The 15,681-nt window shown below is 40.8% G+C and overlaps 1 pseudogene across 1 annotated transcript in view; it reads left to right on the top strand.

Annotated features, from left to right (window-relative positions):
• LOC308244027 (large ribosomal subunit protein uL6-like) overlaps positions 1 to 2,846 on the top strand; it is a 135,912-nt pseudogene extending 133,066 nt beyond the window's left edge. The window contains exon 3 of the transcript in view: positions 2,162 to 2,846. The product of the transcript in view is annotated as a large ribosomal subunit protein uL6-like (transcript). The remainder of the gene's footprint in view (positions 1 to 2,161) is intronic.
• Positions 2,847 to 15,681: the final 12,835 nt, after the last annotated feature.

Raw genomic sequence — 15,681 nt, 5'->3', positions numbered from 1 at the left:
CCTCTGTGTTCTATTTATTATTTACTCCCCACTTGAGTCTGATTTTCCTCACCCTGTGATCCTTGCTCTATCATCATGCATATCCATGCTTTCTTCCTTCTCTCTCCTTCTCTTTTGCTTCCATTTCCCTCCATCCTCCCTTCAAAAACTATTTATTTATTATTTTAAATATATTTTTATTGATTTTAGAGAGAGAGGGAAGGGGAGAGAAACATTGATCCATTGCCTCCTGTACAAACACCGAGCTGGGATCGAATCTGCAAACCTGGCATGTGCCCTGACTGGGAATTGAACTGGTGACCTCTCAGTGCACTGAATAGTACTCAACCAACTGACCACACTGACCACGGCTCAAAAACTATTTATTGTGCATCAACTGTCTGCAACATATTGGGAATGCAGTGGAGAGCAATACAGATATGGTATCTATCCTCATGGAGTTTAGTGTGGTCAGGAAAATAGACTTTAAAGTGTTTACCAAATAGAAACAGTGACATAATTGCTGGGAATAATAAGAAAGATGCTAGGAGAAGTAACAAAGAGAGAACCCAATTTAGGGATTCAGAATAGTTTTGGGGAGGTCACATGTAAGCTGAGATCTGAAGGAGACTTAGAATTTACCAGGGGTGTCTTCCCACTCTTATTCCCCCCTAGTGATGAATAAAATGTAAACACATTTTATAATTTATGGGGAGAGAAGAAATTACACGTCCCATGCAACAACCTGGTAAATATTTATGAATTCTCTGCTTCTTAATATGAGGGTGTGAAAAATAACTAAACTCCTGATTGCATATTAGCATTTGCTCTAAGTCTAGAGACAAGAAAAACACAGTCCCGAATAAAGTCTCTGTGTCTGCACAGAAATGTTCCTGTTGAGTTGCCTCCCCTTTTGGACATGCTTGACTCCCTTCTGTTTCATTACTGTTCTAATAAACCCCTAAGCTGTGTTTCAAACAGAACCAGTATGCTCTCTAATCAGAGACGACAGGACCCACAGTGAAATGGTTTCTACATTCTGCGTGGAATGGACAACAAGCAAGAAAAATACCCCCTCTCTCAATTTAATTAGAATTAGAAGGCTCCCCAGGCTGATTAGCTCAGTTGGACAGTGCACCCTGCAGAGGCCACGTTCTGACCCTCCCACAGGCCAGTTAATTTTGCTTAGTTCAGTAGCCACAGTATGTGTCTCTGGCTCCACAGTTATCTAGAGAACACGTCCCCTTAATCATTAAGGAAACAGAATGTCTGGGTGTGAATGCATCTGCACTTCCGGCTAAATGACTTTTGGTGCCAGCCCTATGGATGGATGTCTGGGTCAGTATCATTATATCAATAGCTAAAGAAGAGAACATCCTATGGAGAGAATCCCACTTATTATCTGTGTGATAATGGCCTTCTAGAACCTCAGCGTGGACCATTCAGAACCTCAGCTTTCTTATCAGCAGTTGGGCATCAAGCTTTAATAATATTATGTCTGTGAAAACTCTCAAAATGCAAAGAGTGATACAAAGCCCAAAGAGGACTACTAACTATGTTTCCTCTCTATGGAAAATAATCTTTTGTCATGGCAATAGCTTTATATGGAAAAATATGCATTCTACTTATTTCAAGAAATAATATTTTGATCTCATTCCAACTCAATGCTATAGGCAAATGGAGGAGTTCAAAAGCTCCCCTGAACAGAAATCTATGCTTACCTACTAATTCTCCGCCCCAGAGGTGTTCAGAGCCAGGGCCTCCTGGCAACTATGGTGCATCCCCTGCTTCTGGTGTGGCAGGAGAAGGTCTCATGTGAGTGCAAATGTTTGGGCTCTTCCAACCCGCTTAACTCCAATAGAAAAGTGGCACCTTTTCCTTTCTCTCTCTACTGATTGCCTTGATGAGTGCATCCACGTTTGTGTCATCAAAACTCTCCCTATTTAATCCCTGGGAACTCCTGAATCTTAATCTCTAGCACTATTGCCTCCTATAACTTGCAGACCCTTCTCTATGACTGCACACTTTCCATCTCCCGGAGGTGTGGAATAGGCATCTCAAATTTAACATGTTTTGAACATAGCTTGTTATTTCCCAACCTGCTCTTCAATAACCAGTTATTCCTGCCATTAATGGCAAATTCTGTCATTCAGTCGTTCAAATGGTGTTATTCTTGTTAAAGAAAAGACATTTCTGAGACATTCTCTATTTGCCACATCTATTGCAAGGACGAAGACAATTTTCAGCAATCAGACTGTCGACATTCCAGAAAATGTCGACAACACTCTAAAGGGTCAGTTATTGTGAAGGGCCTCAGAGGTACCCTGCAGAGGGACTTAAATCATGTCAGTGTAAAACTCAGTCTCCTTGGAAAGAAAAAGAAGAGGCTCCAGGTTGACAAATGGCTGTGAAATAAAAAGGAACTGGCTACCATTGGTACTACCTGCAGTTATATACAGAGCGTGACCAAGGGTGTTACCCTGGGCTTCCGTTACAAAATGAGGTCTGAGTATGTTCACTTCCCCATTAGCGTTGTTGTTCAGAAGAATGGTTCTCTTGTTGAAATAAAAAATTTCTTGGGTGAAAAATAAATCCGCAGGGTTCGAATGAGGTCAGGGGTTGCTTGTTCAGTATATCAAGCCCAGAAAGATGAGTTAATTCTTGAAGAAAATGACATTGAACTTGTATCAAACTCCACTGCTTTGATTCAACAAGTCACAACAGTTAAAAACAAGGATATCAGAAAGTTTTTGGGTGGTATCTATGTTTCTGCAAAGGGAACAGTTCAGCAGGCTGATGAATCAGATCTAAGTTGTCCAGCTACAGAAATAGCAAAATGCCAGATGATTCCTCAGACTTATTTGTGATATCTTAAAGATGCAATAAAAGCCATGTATTGAAAGACAAAATAGGGCCCTAGCCAGTTTGGGTCAGTGGATAGAGTGTCGACCTGTGGACTGAAGGGTCCCAGGTTCGATTCTGGTCAAGGGCACATGCCCGGGTTGCGGGCTTGATCCCCAGTAGGGGGTGTGCAGGAGGCAGCCTATCAATGATTCTCTCTCATCATTGATGTTTCTGTCTCTCTCTCCCTGTCCCTTCCTCTCTGAAATCAATAAAAATATATTAAAAAAATAAAATAAAAGACAAAATAGGCCCAGAGACACGGATTTATGGCACAAAATGACAGATCTCAGAGAGGGTTGGGCATGGGAAGAGATTAACCAAAGAATGTCAACAACAAAAAGCAAACAAAGAAAAAAGCAAAAAATTATGCAGACATTTTTAAAAGATGGTAAAGCAGATTATTCAGGGGGACTGCTACAGTGGGGTTTGCCATAGGGGAAACATCCTGATGTGGCAGGAAAGGGTCTCATGTGAGTGGAATTTATAGCCAACCAGCAGGGTGGGATGTCAGTGGATAGAAAATTACAAGAAGAAACATCCAGGCTAGGGGAATTCATGCTAGACTAACTCAACTGGGTTCTTGCTCAAGTCAGGCCAGGGTGATAAGATATTGTCTTAGTTCAGGTTACTATAGCAAAGTACCATAGACTGGGAGGCTTACAAACAACTGAAATTTATTTCTGACAGTCCTGGAGGCTGGAAGTCTGGGATCAGGGTGGTATCATGATCGGTTATTGCTGAGAACCCTCTTTGGGGTTGCAGATTGCCAACTTCTTGTATCCTCACATGGTGGAAAGAGGCAAGAGAGAGAGAGGAAGCAAACTCATGATGCTTATAAAGTCATGAATCCCATTCATGAAGGTCCACCTTCACATCTTCATAATATTCTAAAGGCTCCATCTCCTAATACCATCCCTTTGGGATTAGATTTCAACATATGAATATTGGGAGGAATACCAACATTTAGTCCATAACAGATATCAAGGATAGGGGATGAGGACTTTGATCAGATCCAGTAGGTGTCTGGCTAAAACTTGACTAAATGGACAAGGACAGAGCCCAAGGTTGGAGTCTTGAGGGCTTGGAGGAGCATGGCTAGAAGTAGGTCACAGAGAGCATCTTTGTCATCTTTTCTTTTTTAATTTATTTTTATTGATTTCATTTTTTCTTTTGTTCATACCATAATTTGGTTTTCCAGCAAACTTATTTTTGACTCTGACTCCAAAATACATCCCGAATTTGACCACTATTCACCAACTCCTGCCACTATGCTGATCCAAGCCACCATTATATCTCACCTGATTTTTGCAATAGCCTCGTCCTTCTATCTATGCTTTTTTACACTTGAAAATATTCCCACTGAGCCAGAGTGACCCTGCTTAAACCCAAGTCAGAGTGCTTCTCTCCTCTGATCAAAACCCTCCACTGGTTCCCAACTCGCTCAGTGCAAACACCAAGGTTCTCACTCTGATCCATGCAGCCCTTTGTGACTTGACCCTATAACAGCCGTGGGCAAACTACAGCCGGCGGGCTGGATCTGGCCCATTCGGCTGTTCTATCTGGCCCGCGGAGCAGAAAGAGTGAAGGGTTCTCTTGCTCTCCCCTCCGCTCCTTCACCAGCAGCAGTGTTAACATGGCAACGTCGGGAAACACGGCCGCAGCTCCTTCTTCTGAGTGGGCGGATTTATATCCGCCCATTCAGTAGAAGGAACAACCTCTCAGTCTTCCAGAGGCTCTTGTAATGCCCGCGGACGCATCCCCCGACATCACCCTGGGAATGCGTAGACACGTTATCGTGGTGATGTAGGGAGACACGCCCCTGGAGAGCACAGTATCAGAGCATTAGCTAAAAAGGAGACCAACAACACTGTTCCCACTGAAGTTGATGTTTTAAAGACCAAAAACCTTTCAACCCAGTCTACATTGCCATCTACATCTACGTCCCGGGCATAATTTGGAAGTTGCACTAAAGAAAATGTTTAATTTACTGTTTACACATTTTGTTCTTTTCTATTTGTATTAGTTTTTAATTATTTTATTATATTTAAGTTTAATTTGAAAGGCTTTTGTACCTTTCCTTTGTTAGGCAATTTTATTTTGCCTTTGCCATCTTCAATATAAGGTATGTTATTGTGCTATGATTCCTCCATTTTTTGAAGTTTCAAATTATAATAATTAGTGTTTACATTCTTCTTGTTAAAATGTTTGAAATGAATAAAACTATTGAAATAAAAAAAAAAAGACCCTACCCTTTTATGTAATGATGTTTACTTTGAATTTATATTAGTTCACACAAACACTCCATCCATGCTTTTGTTCCAGCCCTCCAGTCCAGTTTAAGAACCCATTGTGGCCCTCGAGTCAAAAGTTTGCCCACCCCTGCCCTATAACCTCATTGACCTCATGTCCCACTGCCTTCCTTCTCTCCCATACCACTCCAACCACACTGGCCTCTTTGCTGTCCTTTAAAAACCCATAGATAGTGTTTATTGTTTATATAAATTCCATTTCATTACTGTACATTTCTTATTCTGCAGAACCCCTGGACAGTGACTCACTTAAGGTAGGCAGGCATTGGCTATTTCTTGAGTAAAAAAATAAATTAATTTTTGGCTTAAAAATATGCTTAAAGATGCATTTTAAAATTTAAAGGTGGCTATTTAAAGAAGAGTAGCAATATATGTAATTTCCAAGTAATTAGAGGAGAAAGACGGAATAAAGAAAATTTTAGCAACAAGAGATCAGGGGGGAAAAGATGCACATTAAACAGGATAACAGAAAGGAAAACATGTCAAGAATCACAATCTATGTGACTGACACAGACTCTCAGAATTGAATTTTAAAACCCAGTTATGAGCTGTTTACAAGAGGCAAATATAAAACCAAATGATGCAGAACGTTTGAAAATAAAGGGAAGGAAAATTATATGCCAAGCAGATGTTAATAAAGCGAAAACAGAAGTAACAATGTTAAAATGACAAAATATAATGCAAGGGTAAAAGCATTGAAAAAGGAAAAGAAAAGATTCATTACATTAATAAAACACCTACCAAGAAGACAGAAGAATCATAAAACAATTTACAATTTTCATCATAGCTTTGAAATAGAAATAAAACCAAAGAATACATTGAAAATCTACATTCATAGTGAAAGATTTTTAACATCCCTTTTTCAGAAACTGGAATATCAAGTAGACAAAAAAGGAGGACACAGTATTGGAATACACCATTATAGGTTTTCTTGGGCACTGGGCGAAAATTGTGCTCCAAATATATAGAGGATCATAAGGATTTAAAAAACAAGGACACTTATATAGGGATGATAAAAACAATCCTATGCTATATATGCACTGTCTAAACATATTCAGTCGAGAATCCCAGCCCATTTTCTAATCTTTCAACACATCTGGATCCTTACATTGCATAGAAGAGTGGTAGCAGCTATCACAAGTCTGTTTCTTTCCTCTGTAGTGGAGAGAAATAAGACTTTCACTAGACAGGAAGCACAGCACCTTACCTAACCTAGCTACCCAACAACTTTTTTCAGTGGTTCTTTTTTAAAAATTTTTAAAAAAATCTTTATTGTTGAGATTATTACAGATGTCCCTCTTTTTTCCCCCCATAGCTCCCCTCCACCCAGTTCCGGCCCCACCCCAGGCCTTCACCACTCATTGTCTTTGTCCATAGACAATGCATACATGCATATAAGATCTTTGTTTAATCTCTTCCTGCCCCTGCCCTTCCCTCTGAGAATCATCAGTCTGTTCCATTTCTATGCCTCTGATTCTATTTTATTCACCAGTTTATTCTGTTCATTAGATTTCTTATTTGTTTAATTTTTAGATTCAATTGTTGATAGATATGTATTTGTTGCCATTTTATTGTTCATATTTTTTCTCCTCCTCCTCCTCCTCCTCCTCCTCCTCCTCCTCCTCCTCCTCCTCTTCCTCCTCCTCCTTTTTCTTCTTCAAGAATATCCTTCAGCATTTTATATAATACTGGTTTGGTGGTGATGAACTCCTTTAGCTTTTTATTATCTAGAAGCCCTTTATCTGACCTTTAATTCTGAATGATAGCTTTGCTGGGTAGAGTAATCTTGGTTATAGGTCCTTGCTATTCATCACGTTGAACATTTCTTGCCACTCCTTTTGGTCTGCACAGTTTCTGTTCAGAAATCAGCTGACAGTTGTATGGGAACTCCCTTGTAGGTAACTAACTGTTTTTCTTTTGTTGCTTTTAAGATTCTTTCTTTGTTTTTAGCCCTTGGCATTTTAATTATGATGTGTCTTGGTGTGGTCCTCTTTGGGTTCCTCTTGTTTGGGATTCTCTGTGCTTCCTGGACTTGTAAGTCTATTTCTTTCACCAGATAGGGGAAGTTTTCTGTCATTATTTCTCCAAATAGGTTTTCAATATCTTGTTTTCTGTCTTTTTCTGGCACCCCCATAATTCGAATGTTGGTACACTTGAAATTGTCCCAGAGGCTCCTTATACTATCTTCATATTTTTGGATTTTTTTTCTTTTTGCTCTCCTGGTTGGGTATTTTTTGCTTCCTCATATTTCAAATCATTGATTTGATTCTCGGGATCCTCTAGTCTACTGGTGAATCCCTGTATATTATTTTTTTTATTTCATTCAGTGTATGCTTAATTTCTGACTGGTCCTTTTCCATTTTTTGGCATTCTCATTAAGATCCTTGAAAGTCTCACTAAGTCCTTTGGGGCTTTCTAGAAGATTCTTGAGTAACCTTATAACTGTGGTTTTGAACTCTATATGCAGTAGTTTGCTTTCTTCCATTTCTCTCATTTGTGACATTTTTTTTTTGTCTCTGCATTTTGGCTGCTTCCCTATGTTTGTTTCAATGTATTGGGTAGATCTGCTAAGTCTCCTTGAGTTGATAAAGTGGCCTTGTATAGTAGGTGTCCTATAAGGCCCAGTGGTTCAACCTCTCCAGTCACCTGAGGTGGACACTCTAGGTACACCTCTTTGTGGGCTGTGTGCACAGTCTTGTTGTAGTTGAGCCTTGATTGCTGTTGGTGTCACTGGGAGGAATTGACCTCCAGGCCAATTGGCTGTGGGGACCAGCTGTGACTACAGTGGGAGAGCTACTGTGCAGGAGACATTCTTATGGAGCAGGAATTGCTTCTGTGGGGCTTTGGTTCTCACTGAATCTGCCCCTTGTGTGTGTCACTTATAGATGTGTAGAGCTGTAATCTGTTATGGCCTGACCAGTAGGTACACTGGCTCTTGAGTGTCTAGGGAGGTGTAAAGTTAGCTTCTGCCTGGGGACCCCCAGCAGGAGCTACAGAGAAATCTGCAGATTCCTCCTCTTTCTATTGGAAATGCACAGCGGGGAGGGGAGAGGAAGCTTATGCAGATCTGATGAAGAGGTGGGAAATGCTATGGTGCTATTTTCTCTTAAGGCCCTTCCCCTTATTCTTCATGTGCAAGCGATGTTGTCATCATTTGGAGACTCTTATAGCTTATGATTTTATAAAAGGAAGTGACCCTGTCTCATTTTGCATCCATCTCTGATTCTTAAAGAAACAAGCATGAGCTTTTGGGGTAGAAGTAATGGGAAGTAATACTTGGACAAATTCCCTTTCAAACACTTCTGACCCAGATGGCAGTTTTTAATGATACATTTCCTAGACAGGATTATGTCAGATTTCTTTCTATTTACCTGTTCCTCCCCTACTCATAATTTTTGGGTATATTTTAAGTTATTGCATTTTAAACTTCAGTTTTCTACGATATTTTTGAAAAAAAGATCATTGGAAGCCAATCCTGTAATCCTTATTATATAGGTAGTATCAGTTTTCCATTCTTAAATCTTCTAAATAAAATTTCAACATGCTTTTTAACACCTCATCTCTGGTGAAAATTAAAATGCTGCTTAAAATCACACGATGACAATTTTGTGCAGAATATGAAGATTTCACACTACTTGATGCTATTATAAATCATTCACATGGAGTGTTAAAATGACTAGAATTCAGTAGCTTATGGAATAAAATGTTATTTTTTCATTCTTATCCAAAGAATTCTAGTGCAGTTTGTACATCTTGAGAGATGAGTTTAAGTGTTCTGTGATGATGAAAATGTCCTATATTTGTGTTGTTCAGTGTGGCAGCCACTGGCTGAGAAACTGATTTCTAAATTTTATTTCATTTTAATTGATGTAAATTTAAATAGCCACATGTAGCTAGTGGCTACAATATTGATCTAGACCAGGGATTGATAAATTATGGTCCATGGGCCAAATCCAGCCTCCAGCTTATTTTTGTAGAGAAAGTTATATTTTTAAAAAGATTTCTTATTGGTTTTTAGAGAGGAAGGGAGAGGACGAGAGAGAGAAACATTGATGTGATAGTGAAACATCAGTTAGCTGCCTCCTGCATGCCTTCTACTGGGGATTGAGGCCACCACATAGGTATGTGCCCTGACCGGGAATTGATTTGGAAACCTTTTGGTGCACAGGACAATGCCCAACCAACTGAACCACACTGACCAGGACTGTAAAGAAAGCTTTATTGGAACATAACTATGCCTACTCATTTAAATGTTGTTTTTAGCTGATTTTGAACTACATCAGCAGAATTGTGTGGGTGCAAAAGAGATGAGTCCACAGAGTCTAAAATATTTACAATCAAGCTCTTTATAGGAAAAAAGGTTTTTTTACTCTGGTCTAGAACAGTGTCCAATGGAGTACAATACATATGGCATAAAAAAAGCAGTCATGTCAACCCAGAGATGCCTAACCTTGTGCACATAGATAAAACCGAGGTCTTGAAAATTATATTAAGAGACTGGTGATTTCTTAATTAGTATTTTTATTGTAAAATATAGTTCATGGTCAGGGGAAAATTTCAGAAAAAAACATTGAAAAGTAAAAGTCATTTTTCATGTACCTATAAGTACATATATGTGTGTTTATGTTACAGAACAATTAATATTCCATATGTAGTATCTTACAAATTTCATGTTACCTTCATTTAATGCCTTGTCTTGACATTTTAAAGATCTCCAACATTAATCTATATAACTTTCAAGGTTGACACTCATTTCAATTATCTATTTTTTTTTTTACTTTCTTACTCACTGAATAATTTTTGCAGTTTTTGTGCTCAAATTTAGAAATGGGAGTTTCAAACATTTGGCTAAGTTTGAAGTCTCTAGTAAAGTTTTAAATATATATCCTATATAATAAAAGGCTAATATGCAAATAGACCAAACGGCAAAACAACCAGAACAACCAAACAACCAAACAACTGCTTGCTATGACGTGCGCTGACCACCAGGGGGTGTGCATGGAACATGGCGGGCATCGGCCGTGGCAGGATGGTGGAGCAGGTAAGCAGGGGCACCAGACCAAGGCGGGGCGCTGGTTGCTGTCATCAGGGCAAGCTTCTGGTAGTTACTGAAAATTCTTTGCTCCCACGCCGGCCCCACTTGCACCCACTGCTGGTGCCAGAGCCACAGCTCACACCCACTGCCAGTGCCGGCCCCTCTCGCACCTGCTGCCGGTGCCTGGCACCAGTCCCGATCACTTGGCGCCATCAGTGGGTGGGAGTGGTGGCTGCTAGCCCTGATCATCCCCGAGGGCTTCTCCACCTCCCCCTGCTTCTGAGGGGCAATCAGGGCAGCAGCCACTGCTCACAGCCACTGCTGCACTGGTCCTAATCACTCCGTGTCATCAGTACATGGAAGCAGCAGCAGCAGGAGCGGTGTTGCCAGCAAACAGGGGACCAGGGGCTGTGGTGGGAGAAGCCAGGTGGGGCGTGGAGGATTGGCTGAGAACCACACTTGTTCCTACTGTAGGCTCGCAGCCCACAGTTCCTTTCAAGGTGCACAAATCTGTGCACTGGGCCCCTAGTACATATGTACTCAGCCTGGCCTGCACCCTCTTGCAATTCAGGACCCCTCAGGGGATGTTGGAGAGCTGGTTTTGGCCCGATCCCCACTGGCCAGGCTGAGGGACCCCACCGGTGCACCAATCCATGCACCGGGCCTCTAGTATGCATATAAGATCTTTGGTTAATCTCTTCCTGCCCTCCCCTCCCCGCTCTTTCCCTCTGAGATTCATGTTTCCATGCCTGTGGTTTCCGCTCCTGCATTAAGCGTCTGCCTCCTGGTAGTCATTGTGCGTCATAGCTACCAGCCGGTCGGCTTTTCTCTTAGGCTTTTATATATATACTAGAGGCCCGGTGCATGAAATTCATGCACTGGAGGGGGGTCCCCTCAGCCCAGCCTGCACTCTTCTTAATCTAGGACCCCATGGGGGATGTCTGACTGCCAGTTTAGGCACAATTCCAGGGATCGGGCCTAAACCGGCAGTTGAACTTCTCTCTCACAATCTAGGACCGCTGGCTCCTAACTGCTTATTTGCCTGCCTGCCTGATTGTCCCTAACTGCCCCCCCCCCTTGCTGGCCTAGCCACCCCCAACTGCCCCCCCGCTGGCCTGATCACCCCCAACTGCCCCCTCCTGCTGGCATGGTCGCCCCCAACTGCCCCCCTGCCAGCCTGGTTGCCCCACGCAGCCTGCTTGTTCAGTCGTTTGGTCATCCCTCACTAACCCCCTGGCCAGCCTTGTTGCCCCATGCAGCCTGCTGTTTGGTCGTTACTTTGACGGTGTCCTGGACAATTTGCATATTCCTCTATTATATATATATATATGAACTCCTAATTTCAAAGATAAAAATTTTGATAATATTTCTTATTAGTAATAGTTAAATGTGAGAGAAAATTTAAAGTTACTATTGACTCCAGCATCTAGGAACAAGCAAAGTTAGAAAATGGACATGTATGTGATAAGAGATTTTATTCGAAACTGAAAAAATTATGCAGGTTCATTTTCTGTATACTGGGAACGTGGTGTATCAAATAAGAGTGATTCCACCTAATTCTTTGGGCACTGGCTCGGCGATGGTTAACAGAACGGTAATATAAATGGAAGAATGGTAGTGTCTTGGTTTATGGGTTCTCTGCATATCCAATCATGTAAGGGTAAAAAGGTAAAATGCAAGGCAATGTGCAAGTAGAACTCACTCAACTTACATTAAAAAATGTCAAGGAGCATCTATTGTTGCTAATTTAACTTGTGCTATGGTGCATAAACCTCAGTGAGCACTTGATGTGAAGCTCCAGAACAAGAAATGAGTCCTGCCTTTCAGGATGGCAACATCAGTTTGGTGTATGGGAAAAATGAGACTTGGTGGGAACAGTGAGGATAGTGTACAAGGGAAAGGAAGTGTGCAAAAGCTGAATGATATAAACTATAGGGTGATGTTCAAATGATAATTATAAACTAAATACATAGAGACCATACAATGATGGAAATACTGCAAAATTTTCTTTTTTCCTCATAGTCATCCTTGGCCAAAATGTAAAATATTGGCTTAAACTATATTGGAAAGAGAACCCTCTGAAGTTGAATGAAATGCAACCTATTTGGGAGAGGCCAGAGAATAGATTATGACCAAGGTAGAAAGATGGCTAAACTTGAAGGAGGCAATTAACAGTCTCTATATATTTAATAGGCAGTTAGCCTGGTACTTATTTTGTGCCAGAGGGCAGTCATTTTAGTTAACACGAAAGTTGGTTTGTGCAGATTGCTATAAATAACACTTCCCTTTGGCTGCAAATGACTCAACAATGCCCTTCCCAAATCCCATTGTGTATTAAGCAGTTGTGAGAGAAACTTATTCCAGGCTTCCTAAGGAACCAGGTGAGCAGGTAATGAGGATAATGAATGCTTTCTTTGGGGGTAGGAAGGCCCATTAACAAAATATGGGTTGGCAATGTGAATACATTAGTGTCCTGTGTTTCTGCCTTGGGTAGGTGCTGTGTGATTTTGAGGGACAACCAGACAGCCTTGTGGGAAGGCCCAGGCCCTGGTGATGTAACCTTGAGCAAGCCATACAACCTCTCTGTAGGTCAGTTTTCTCTAATTTCTCTGTCCCACCTACCTCACGTTCAATAAGAGGTTACGACAATAAAGAATGTTTTAAAAAGTTTTTAAAAAGTCAAAAACAACGAAAACATATACATAGTTAAGAAATCACCATTACTCTAGAGTCAGGTCCAAAGGTGAAAATCAGAATTGGATATGACTTCCGGGGGAGGGAGGAAAGGAGTTGTTACTTAAGACATTCATCTCAGATCTGATTTAAATTCTGTCTGGGAGCCATTTTGGGATTGGGATCCGTTCCATGGACAGCAGAGCCTAGTCATAGTCATAGAGTGATCACAGAATTTGGTGAATGAATGAGTGAGTGAAGGGGTCAGAAAAATAGGGACCAGAAGAACAGGGGAAGTTTGGAACAACCAGCTAAGACCACCTTAACCCAGAGATTTGGTATGATTACAGACTGTGCTAGGGCTGGTGCTTTCCTCTCTGTTGGATGTAATTAAGCAATCCAAGATCAGAATACCAGGACACTGGACACTTACCACTGGTGGTCTCACTTGAAGAAAGTTTTAAAAAAAGGTCAAAAAACAAAAATGTGTTCTGATATTTTCTTTTCTTGTAGCAACATTTACTCCTGTGTTGTGATTATCCCATTTGTTGCACTGCCCTGAATAAAGTATACAATGAGGGCATCATCAGAAAATCCATAAGGTAAAAAAAAAAAAAAAAAAAAAAGGTCTTGGATAAGCACTTCTCTGGTAAGCAGAATAATTCTCAGTTTTTGGTAGAGGAAGTTAAATAGAAACCTGATTTCATTCAATAAACCCTAAACCACAATCCAATCATGCACAATGACTGGATTAGGTTGTAGGGGTCCGGGACCTAAATGGTTTTGCAATTAAGGGCTCACTATCTCTCAGTTTTCAACATCTCTTGGGAAAGTTGTAAAAATTTATTGAGTCCATTGCATCAATTTATTTCTGGAAGTATCATATTTAACTTACGAGACTGTCAGCAGAACCATTCATAATTCATCCAAGATACGTTCAAGTCATGATGACTAGCTTTCCCTTGATGTTGAACTACTCATAAACTACAAAGATTGACATTTCTAGCACACAGAGAGGTTATTTTCTTAATGTCATTGTTGTTTATATATTTATGTTCTATCAAGTTCAAAGACTTGTGAAGCCATTGGTGCTGAGAACACTTAGCATATGCCCAGCATTTCATGTCCTTAACTCCTTTAATCCTCATAGCAGCTCTATGAGATAGGCATTGTTAATCACATTTTACAGATGAAAAAACTGGTTTCAGAAAGGTGAAGCACCTTGCCTAATTTCACACCGTGAAGCAGTGATGACATTGCAACTCCAACCAAGCTTTATCTGACTCTCAACACATGCTTCTATCCAGGGAACCATGCTTCTCCCTAATGTGGAAATTGGTATTATGTTAGTTTGCTAAGGCTACCATTACAAAATACCACTGACAAGGTGATTTAAACAACAGAAATTTATTGTCTCACAGCTCTGGAGGCCAGAAGCCCAACATGAAGGTATTGGCAGGGTTGGTTCCTTCTGACTGTAAGGGTCAGTTCCAGGCCTCTCTTCTTGGCTTGTAGGTGGCCATCTTCTCCTTATGTCTTCACATCGTTTTCCCTCGGTACGATGTCTGTGTCCACATTTTCTCTTCTCATAAGGACACCAATCATATTTATTAGATCCTAAAAACCTCTCTAAAGACCCTAACTCCAAACATTCTGAGCTACGGAGGCTAGGAGTTCAATGTATGAATTCCAGAGAGGACATAATTCAGCCCTTAAAGATATGCAGTAAATTTGTTTTGAGGTTGCACTACTATTTACTTTAGGGATGTGGTCTCTACTTGAGTCCTTCTGACTAGAATTTCAGTAGCCGAGTAAGAGTTTGAGCTGTGTCTGATTGCATTTACCCTCTTTAAGGCTGAACTTGGAAGTGCCACCTGACAGTGAAGGCTGTAGCATGGGACGATCGCTGCCTTTTACATTAGTGTGCAGAGGGATACACTAGGTCTAAGATAGACTTAGGTAGTTTAGTTCATCCACTCTCTGAGTCACTGCTCCTTCCTGTCTCAAAGACCTATTTAGAGATTCATTGAATAAAGATTGCAACATGATCGGGTAGTTTGGAATTGGAGGCAGTGACTCATATTCTTCCCAGTACCTGGTGTAAATTGTAAATGATGGCCAGTAAGCTGATGCTTTTGCATCTCTATGTGGAGGGAACATTTTATTTTGATTGGATTTGAATGAAAACAACAAAGGACCTGGAACAGGCTGTGGTGTTTGTGTGTGAGTATGAGTGTTTGTGGCACAGGGAGAATGTGTTTGAGATGGCTAAGTTGAGGACACAAAGGTAATGAATGATAAAAGAGGGACATCAAGCCTTAGTTGGGGTGGAGGACGTGGGAGAAAACCCATTAAAGGAACATCAAAGACTATCTTTGTAGGCCATGCTGACATTTTCAGACACAGAACTCTACATTTAAATATCTGAGAACAGTGACAGGTTTTCAGAGGATGGATGTTTTAAGTTGGCTTCTTTCCTCATTTTCTTAAGGATAGCCCTTTGGAACATCCTAAGTCTCAATTCTATTTTTGCCAATGCCTCTTTCCAGTCTCAGGTCTTGCAAAATATTGTGACAAGGGGTCCATCTATATCTATTTTAGAAATGGGCATACATCTCAATAGTGGCTGTCTCACCTTTGCCCTTCCCACTGGACTTGAGTTCTAGAGGACTCAAGCTGAGTATCATGCAACTCACTCAATCACCCATCAAATTCTCAAAACACAAGCAGATTATATCTGATAGTCAGGTAATAATCACAGCTCTTTGTTGAGGATACAAC

Source organism: Plecotus auritus (genome assembly GCF_963455305.1).
Source record: "Plecotus auritus genome assembly, chromosome: 3".
NCBI lineage: Eukaryota > Metazoa > Chordata > Mammalia > Chiroptera > Vespertilionidae > Plecotus > Plecotus auritus.
Note: the sequence above shows the minus strand (reverse complement) of the source record. Positions and strands in the feature narration are given on the sequence as shown.